Raw genomic sequence first — 8,949 nt, 5'->3', positions numbered from 1 at the left:
CGTGGCGAGTGGCTTCGCTGCCGCTTTGGGCATCCGTTTCTGTGGAAACCCAAAGAAGGTTCATCAAGTTGATTTGGGGATGGGGAGGAGGGTTGGGATACCCCAAACCCCATCGTTTTGGGTTGTAATAATTAACTTTCTTCTTCCAGTAGGAACTTAAAACTTGTTGTCCCCTCAATGTGGGTGGGAAGGCGACTGGGAAAATAATTCCCCCCGATTCGATGTGCTCTGGTACCACAGGTGAACGTCCCCTGTGCAAACCAAAGCTCGGCCTCTCCGCGCCAGCGCTGCTGTCAGGGACTCGCCGGGTGCCCCGTGCCGGAGAGAGCATCAACCCCATCCCGAGCCTTTTTGAGCTGCTTTACGGTCGCTTTTCCCCCCCCTACGCTGAAGCAGTACGGCAGCCGCAAGCACACATCCCAAAAATCAAAAGGCCTGGGGTTCACCTTGCCTAACTTTGGCCGTGGAGCCCAAAGTGGCCGTCGAAAACTCTCTCTTTTCAGGGGAGGGGACGCGGAGACGGGAGAGGCGCTTCCCATCACCCGGGAAGGATGCCTGATGTTGGGTGGTTTGACGTAGGTGAGAGAGATCCCCCCCTGGGGACGGGGAATGATTCTCCATATCAAGTCCAGCTATTTCACGTTTTATTTAATCTCTAACGCTTTTATTTTTTTTTTAATCTTGTGTTCATTGCGAAATGGTTTCTCTTGGGGGCGGGGAGGGGCTTATCTAGAAATGTTTGCATGATTCTCATCGTGATTTGTTTGCACTTTAGATGTTTTGTGCCATTATAAATTTGCATTATGTATTTATAATTTAAAGATACTTAGAAGGGGGAGAGAGTTTGGGTTTTTTGGGTTTTTTTTGCTGAGTACTGGAATAAACAGTGAGCATATCTGGTATATGTCATTATTTATTGTTTAAATTACATTTTTAAAGCTCAGTGTGTTCATATAAAGGTTATTTGAAACATATCATAGTAATGAGAAAGATGCAAGTTATTTTCTTTGCTTATTTTTATAATTAAAGATGCATAACATAATGAGGCCTATGTTGGATTTTCTTCTGCAATGAAATAAAATGTCAAATTTAAGGGTTTTGAGTGTCTGACTCTTTCCTTGAACCTGACCGTGACTGCTGACGGCGATACTACCACCAAGCAAGTTCTCGCACTCCCCTTCGACTGAGCATCGTCGCTGTTACGTCGTCTCTTCTGGATGCTGAACGCCGCGGGGGCAGCGGGTGGGCGGGAGAGGTTCGTGTCGCCCAGTCTCCAGCAGCGAGGCTGGAGGAAAATAGGTAGAAATGGGCGAGTACAGAGCAAATGATTCCCGAGGCAGCCCTTCGGCATGTCCGGTATCACTGGAATAATCCCACACACACGTTTGGTCCGACCAAAACCTCCCATCCTGGACCCCGCAGCATCCGAGAGCAGCTGCAGCTCCCAGAGCTAATGAAGCTGTTGTCACGCGGCTCTCGAGAGTGGGCTGACCTTGGAAATTGTGTCTCATTTAGCCTCATGAGAAAATTAAAGGCAGAAACATCTTTTAATGAACGCATCCATAAGAGCATTGCAGGAAAAAGAAAATACCTTGATTTTTGGCTTTGATGTACATGGAAATGTGCATTTACACTTCATTCAGGAAATCTCTGATTTCCAGTGGAAGATCAAAAAAGGTTTAATGCTCATCAGAGGAAGACTGGCAGACTAATTCACGGTTATTGCTCCAAAAAATACCGCAAAGCTTAAACAACTATTTCCCCTGTCACTTAGGGTAAGACTTCTCAGAGAGAGCCAAAGAATAAATATTAGCAATACAGGGGATAATAAATAAATAAATCTCTTCTTCCTTCTTGTTTTGTCCAGCAACTTAGAAATTACTTTCAGAAGGGGCTATTAAAACTTTGCTTTTGCTGAAGCTCCTTTTTAGTCAAAAACTAAGTTCATAGTAAGATACAGTAAGTTACCAAAATCAGAATTTATCATTCTTTGCGAACAAATACGCCGCTGTTGGTCACAGCATTGCGAGCTGACGAGCCAGAGCGACGCGTATTTAACATTGCCGCAAACCAGGGCCGAGGTGCAGAGGGAACTGGACCTTCCTGGAGACCCCATTTACTGCTGTTAATTGGTCGGTGGTGATGAGCCACCCCCCACCTGCTTGGGGAATTCTCCCTATTCCTCCCTCCAGGTGAGCTTCGTGGTTCCAATGGGAGTTGAGGTATAGAGTCACAGAATGGTCTAGGTTGGAGAAAAAGGCAGAAAAGATGGTTAGGGACATCATCCGCTGTACTGCCCGTTTGATGAGGTTTCTTGTGAAATCCTTTCCCCGAATGAAGAAGTTGAAAGCAAAAAGGATTACTAAGCAACGGCATCGCTTCCACAACCGAGCACCAAACCGGTTGAGTTTACAAAAGGAACACAAACCCAGTTCCCGTCCCTACGCGAGTGCCACCATGTCACACACCTTAGAAACGGCTGTCGCCCACCGCCCTCTTCATTTGCTCTTCCGTTAGTTGGAATCCCCAAACCACTTGCTGAGCATCCACTCACCTACCTCTAAATCACCGTCTCCGAAATACATCCCCCCACACACACTTTCCAGGAGCCAAAGCAGCAAAAGGAGCAGCGTTCGCTCAGAAGTGGCAAAAAGGTTTAGGGATAAACAGGGAATTACGCAGAAACAAAGCCAGTTAACATTTCTGCTCGGGCAAAGAGGGTGTCTTGGAAAGAGTACAGGCACCACACTTCCAAACGCTGGCTTTCACGGCTATTTCGTCATTAATAACCACTAGAAAATAATTACTGTCGATACAATGTACTGTTCCTGTGAAATCTTCGTGAATCTCAGCCTGTATGGCTTCCCCCTCAGCAAACTGCAGCCCAGAATGAAACTGCTCTTACAGAGTTTGAGGATTTTGTCGGCCCAAAGCACCTCACCCCAACACGTGGAGCCACTTGGAAATCGGGACTTTACTATAATAATTCTACACAACAAATGACTTTTCAAACCCTGCTCGTTCTGGGTTGGGGTTTGGTTTTTTTTTCTTTCTCCCCGTCGCTCCCCTGAGTGCTAAAACTCGACCCCAAAGTGAAAGGAGTAAATGACACGAGAACTCTCCAGCGTGGTTTGGAGCAAGATCAACTCTGCTCCACCAGAAAGTGCGGCATTATAATACCAGTTTTCCTTCCTCCTCCCAAATTCAAGACCGACCTGGTGGGGGGGATTATGTATTCTATAGATAAAAATGTCAACAATTCATTTACACAGCGTATAAAGCAGGCAGCGTGGGTCAAGCGAAGGTTTTTTAAAAGAACAAAGGTGTTAATCAGACTGTTTGGAGGCTATATTATTATCATCATCATCATCATCATCATCATTATTATTATTATTATTATTATTATTATTATTATTATTTCTTCTTCCCCTTCCCCTCTTCTTCTTCTATTATTATTATTGTTGTTGTTTTTTTAATTCTTCTTCTCCTTCCCCTCTTCTTTTTCTTTTTCTTCTCCTCCTCCTCCTCCTTCTTCTTCTCCTTCTTCTATTATTATTATTATCATCATTATTATTATTGTTCTTGTTGTTGTTGTTATTATTATTGTAAATTTCACGGGGAATTTTTACCTGGTGTCCCCAACTGCGACAACATTTCTGAAGAGCATCAACTCCTCAAGAGTTAGAAACCAAATGCCACCTTTCGAGCAGTGCTGCTAACCGGGGTTTCGATTTCCAAAAACCAGCAGCAGCAGTGGGGGGGTCTCATCGAGAGAGCCGCCGCGGTGGGAAGCCGGCGCGGAAACCAGCTCCTGGCAAAAGAAATCTCGGCTGGATGACGGCGGAGCGCTCGGAGTGCATTAAAGTCCTGGTTATCATCTTCAAATGGAACAAACAGAGCAGGAGCTGATTTGATTTGGCCGAGGCCCAAAGTACATGATTGACTGATGTTCTTGTCTTGTCCTTTTTTTTTTTTTTTTTGAAGTTTCATTACAAAACCAGGGGAAAAATCATTTCAGATTTTCCTGGTCCTCACCCTTCCTGCTTGCTTTGCTGTTCGGAGCAAGGAGGGAGAGAGAAAGAGCGAGAGGAGTGTGATCTTTGGGACTTCGAATGACACCGGGCAAAAGGACTGGGAGTGAAATGAAATTTGGGAACAGACTCCACTTCCTGCCTCCCGTGAACTTAGAAAAATAAAAAGCAGAAAAAAAAACCCCCTTCTACAATATAATAAAGGACATTGTCTTTGCCATCGTGATTCAGCCAGTGCGACCGGGAATATGAAAGAAGTTTAAAAAAAAAAAAAGTGAAGTAGGATGCTAAAAATATAATCAAAGTGCAAACAAAGTGCCTTCACAGTGGTCGTTCCCATCGTGTGAGGTTCGATGGGCGAGAGGCAAAAGGACAAGGCAGAAGGACCGCAAATGGATGCAGAATTTACTATATTATAAACTCACAGTCGCAGGACACTGCGACACTGCTATACAAATACAATCAAGATTTTAATATACTTCAGTGTAATACAATGGCAAAAAATTATGCTGATAGAATTTTTGGGGGGTACCACTGCTTGAAATCCCTCTCTTCCCAAGGCCCGATCGGAAGGAGGGACACTCAGCGCATAAAAGCTTACGGAAAATAGCGTTCAACAGCATAATCCACTCACAAAAATTACTTTCTTTCAACAAATCAGAATTTCCCAAGAAGACAACTCTTCCTCGCCTCATTCACAGTATACAAACCCCAATTTTCAAGGGCCGGGCTCCTCCTCGCAGAGGCCAAGTTAGGCGTTAGAGATAAGGTCAGATAATTTTAGCTGTAAACCCCCCTTATCTGGGCGATGGAGAGGGATCCAGGTTGCAAGCGGCTGGAGAACCTCAGGCAGAAAATACCTGTGAGAGACACGGGAGCTTTATTCCAGACGACACCTGGAAAAACTAGTAAAACCTGTATGAGCTCATGGGGGGGATATGTAATTATTTTCACACAGGCGGGATTTTTTTCTCTTTTTTTTTTCTTTTTCCTCTTTGGTTTTTATTTTTAGGCAGACTGAACTGCCAGGATAGCCCAGGTTGCGGCTACAAAGGGTGAGCCCTGTCACCTGCGCCTTCCCACCGCCCCCTCCAGCCTTTCCCCTGGCCGGGAGGGATAAAACCGAGCCGGTCATAATGGTTATTTAAAGAGAAAAATCATTTTATGGAAACTGCGTTCCCTGTATTCTCAAGCCGGGAGAAAATTCCAGTTGGTTCCTTTGAATCGCCTTTGGGGTTATTTTTCATCTGCAGGCTTGGAGCGTTTTTGTGCTGCGAAAACAAATCTCTGCTCTTCTCTCAATGTGCTGTTTGGCTTGGAGTAATCAACCGGGCTCAATAAAATCATCAGCCATCTCCAGCCAGTCGTGCCGAAACCTTAGCACGATTTTGCTCTCCACTGGGGAATTTAGAGAGTCCGAAGCAGCAGAAAGAGCCCAGCTATTTATTTTTATTACTGGGCTGATAATTAATCCTAGAAGTTTTTCCACGACTTAAAAAAATCTTTTTCTGAGCTGTTGTTTGCTTAACTGCTTCACATGTGTTTCTTAGAATCATTTTTATTCGCTGGCTGTGATTTTCATGGGAATGAGGTGTCCGTCTGTGGGGTTCGAGTTCACATTCGTGGCTAATTATCTGGTAAAGGTCCCTTTGATCTTTTCCTACAAACACCTTTATTCCTGTGGCCCCAGTGAAGGATGGCAGACTTGCAGAGGAGCTGCGAGCATGAAAATTTAAAAACCTAAATTAATCTGAAAAATAGGAGAAGAATACAGCTGTTTTCTTGGGTTTCTCATTCCTCCAGCACGTTTCCTCGCTCCAGTGCTCCTGGGCACTGGTTTCCACGGGCATCGCTCAACTCCCAGCCCCAACAACCTGCCCCTTCGCCCACCACCTCTGCCCACGCAGGACACACTCCTGCCATGCGGCCGCGAATCTTTCCTGCCCGAGGTAAACCTTTCCTTCCTCTGGGCAAAGCCGCTGTCCTCAGGAAGAAGGACGGAGGAGGCTGAGAGTCCCGGCGGCTCACGGAAAAGTGCGTGACTGGTTAGGTGGAGCTGCCATCGGTGAGTCAAGGGAGTCCCAACGACGCACGAGCGTTTTCCTCCTCGTCACTCGCCCAGGGGCCGGCGGGGACGGACACCCCAACCCCGCTGACACGGTTAAAGCTTTGATTGATGGAGCCGGAGAGGGCAGATGTTTTATCGCTGCATCAGAGGAAAGGGCTCCGGGCAGATCCACCCACGGGGCCCCCGGGGGAGATGCACCAGCCCCGGCGCTGGATTCCCAGGTCAGGGAGCAAACTTCCCTTAAGGATGGGGAGTGGTACGTTCTGGCCGAAAAAATGAGATTACCAGAAGGACAATATTGGTTTTTCCTCTGGTGTGGAAAGGCATTCTGCTCGGCTCCCAGCATTGTGCAGCTTTATTCTTCCGAGGGGTGGATGTGGTGTTGACGGAGCCTGACGCTCACCCCACCGTTAGTCACTAATCGGAGTGAAGTACGAGGGACCTTTCGCTTGAAGCCTCCGGGGCCTCTCGGCACTGCGGGGAAGATCAGCATCCAGGGGAATTTTCCACAAATACCAGGGATTTTCCCGGCATCCCCTTTGGGGCGGCTCAGGGCACTCCGACGCAGCCCCGGGTTGAGCTCAGGGTGCTCTGCGGGGCTGAAAAAGTGGCTGAGACCATTCCACTCCAAACACGCAGCTGAAAAAAAAGTCACGTCGGTGTTGTAGAAATCCCACACGCATCGGTGCCCGGCTCAGCCTCCCCATCTCCCGCGCAGTTTTTGCAGTGATGACAGCAGAAGAGCAAATACCCCTCTGCTCTGACATTCAAACCGTGAGAAAAAGCTCAAAGTTTGCCATAGAGAGAGCAAAATCTTCCCTTTAACTTGAATTTCCCGCAATTCGCTAAGCAGACGCTGACGGCCAGGCCAGCGGGAGCAGCACCCGTCCCGCGGCGCGGCCGGGCTCTGATGAGCGTTGGTTTTTTCAGCATCCCCTGATATTCAGCTGATGGGCACGATATGAAGGAATGAATAATACAGTGGTTTTTCTAAATTGCATGTGTGGTCAGAGAGATCTGCTGTGCTCTGGCTGCTCGTCACGCAGGCGGCGGTTCCTTACCGAGGTTGTAAATGTTGTTTTAATGCAGTAATAAGCTTTTCGCACGCTGAGGGAACCATTAGCCACGTTCGCTGCCCCTAAGTGCTTTAAAGGAAGTGAACCAACTGTCCCAGCTCACCGCCACCCTCCACATCCCAATGCCCGGCTGAGATTTGAGCTCCCAAAAAGTCCTGTCTGCCGTGGGATAAGCCTGGCCGAGGCAAACTAAGGACGGATTTGATTTAAGGAATGACAGGAAAGAAAACATGGAGATACTCTGTTCTGGAGAGGCATTTCGGGCTTCCAGCTCAGCTGCAGTTCAATTTTAAGACAATTACTGATGAAATCTCAACAAGTTTGGGATTTGGTCATGACGGCAAAGGGCAAAGCTGGAGCTCGGTGTTAATCCCGACCGAACCCCCTCCCGGCTGCTCTGCTGGGAACGGGGTGAAGGCTGCGTCAGCCCTTGCACAGCATCACTCCGGAGGATTTCTCATGCAGCTCCGGGGCTGTCAGGAAACCATTAAGAAAGCAAAGGAAATAAAAGCAAGTCAAAGAGTTTTGATCCCGTTCACCCTCTTCCCCCCACTGCGCTGACGCCGGAGAGCGGGATTATTCAGGGTCCTCTTTGAAGCCACACTTGCGTCAAAGGACGGCACCTGAAAAAGGGGAACCGTCTCGATTCCAGCCCGGATTCGAGGCAGAGAGGAGTGGGGGCTGATTTGGGACAGAGCCGCATCTCTGCAAAAGTTTGCATGGCTCATTCAGTCACCGCCGCCTCTAACGCAGCGCGTTCCCCAGTGCTGCTGCGAGGATTGCGCTGGGCAGCAAGAAAACCAGCCCTCATCTACACACTTTTCCCCAGTCTGGGCTTAAACCAGCTCACGGCTGAGCCGGCAAAGCACATCGTGATCCGCATCCCCATCCCATCCGGGGAGCGCAGCCGCGCTGTGTTCCCCTCCTCTCGAGCGTCGCAAAAAGACGCCTTTCAGAGGGAACAGGCGACCCAAAAGTTGCTTTCTCCCAACCCACCCTCCCAGTAAAAAAAAAAAAAGAAAAAAAAAAAAAAAGCCAGGGGTATTATTTGCTTTTCCTCCCCCTTCTCCTCCTCCCGGGAGGCTGCGATGTGTTTTCAGCTGGTTCGGCCGCCCCCGGAGCCGGCGCGCAGCCTGACGTCACCCCCGCGCTGCACCTCCAGCCCCCATTTATGCTGGCAGAGCTCTAAAGATAGATCTGAGCAAAGATTATCAGCCCGAGCGGTATTAATAGGAGGCAGCTGCTCTTTAAAGAGGCTTTTCAATAACGTAAAGAAACTTCGTCGTATTTTTAAAAGCCTTTTAAGTGAGCTGAGCTCCCCCTCCTCTTCTCTCACGCCCCCCCCGAGCCCACGTGCACCCGCGCCCGGGCCATGCGGTGGCCCCGAAGGGTCCCGTTTTGTCACCCTGCGTGCTTAAAGGCACTCTGCCATCGGCGTGGGCCGGGGGACGCTGCTCCATCCCTGCTGCAGCCCCAAGGGAGGGTGGTGGTGGGTTTTGGAGGTGTCCTGACACCCCCCCGGCTGCCGCCCGGGGCCAGCTTAGAGCGGCGACCTCTCAACAAAAAGCCATTGGTGGAACCGGTTTCAAGGGAAGCGCAGTGAGATGCCCAAACCAGCACCGAGCAGAGCAAACATGTCCCCGTGGGGCAGCGGGGTTGTGCCTGGGGTCTGTCCCCAGGCTGACACCCCCACGCACCCCTCGGGGACACGCACGCGGTATGGCCACCAGCCTCGGGACGGGCTCCTGAGAGGGAACGGAGTCCCGCCGCCGGC

The sequence above is a fragment of the Charadrius vociferus genome, unplaced genomic scaffold (genome assembly GCF_000708025.1).
Source record: "Charadrius vociferus isolate BGI_N301 unplaced genomic scaffold, ASM70802v2 scaffold384, whole genome shotgun sequence".
Lineage (NCBI taxonomy): Eukaryota > Metazoa > Chordata > Aves > Charadriiformes > Charadriidae > Charadrius > Charadrius vociferus.
This window is presented reverse-complemented; position numbering follows the sequence as displayed.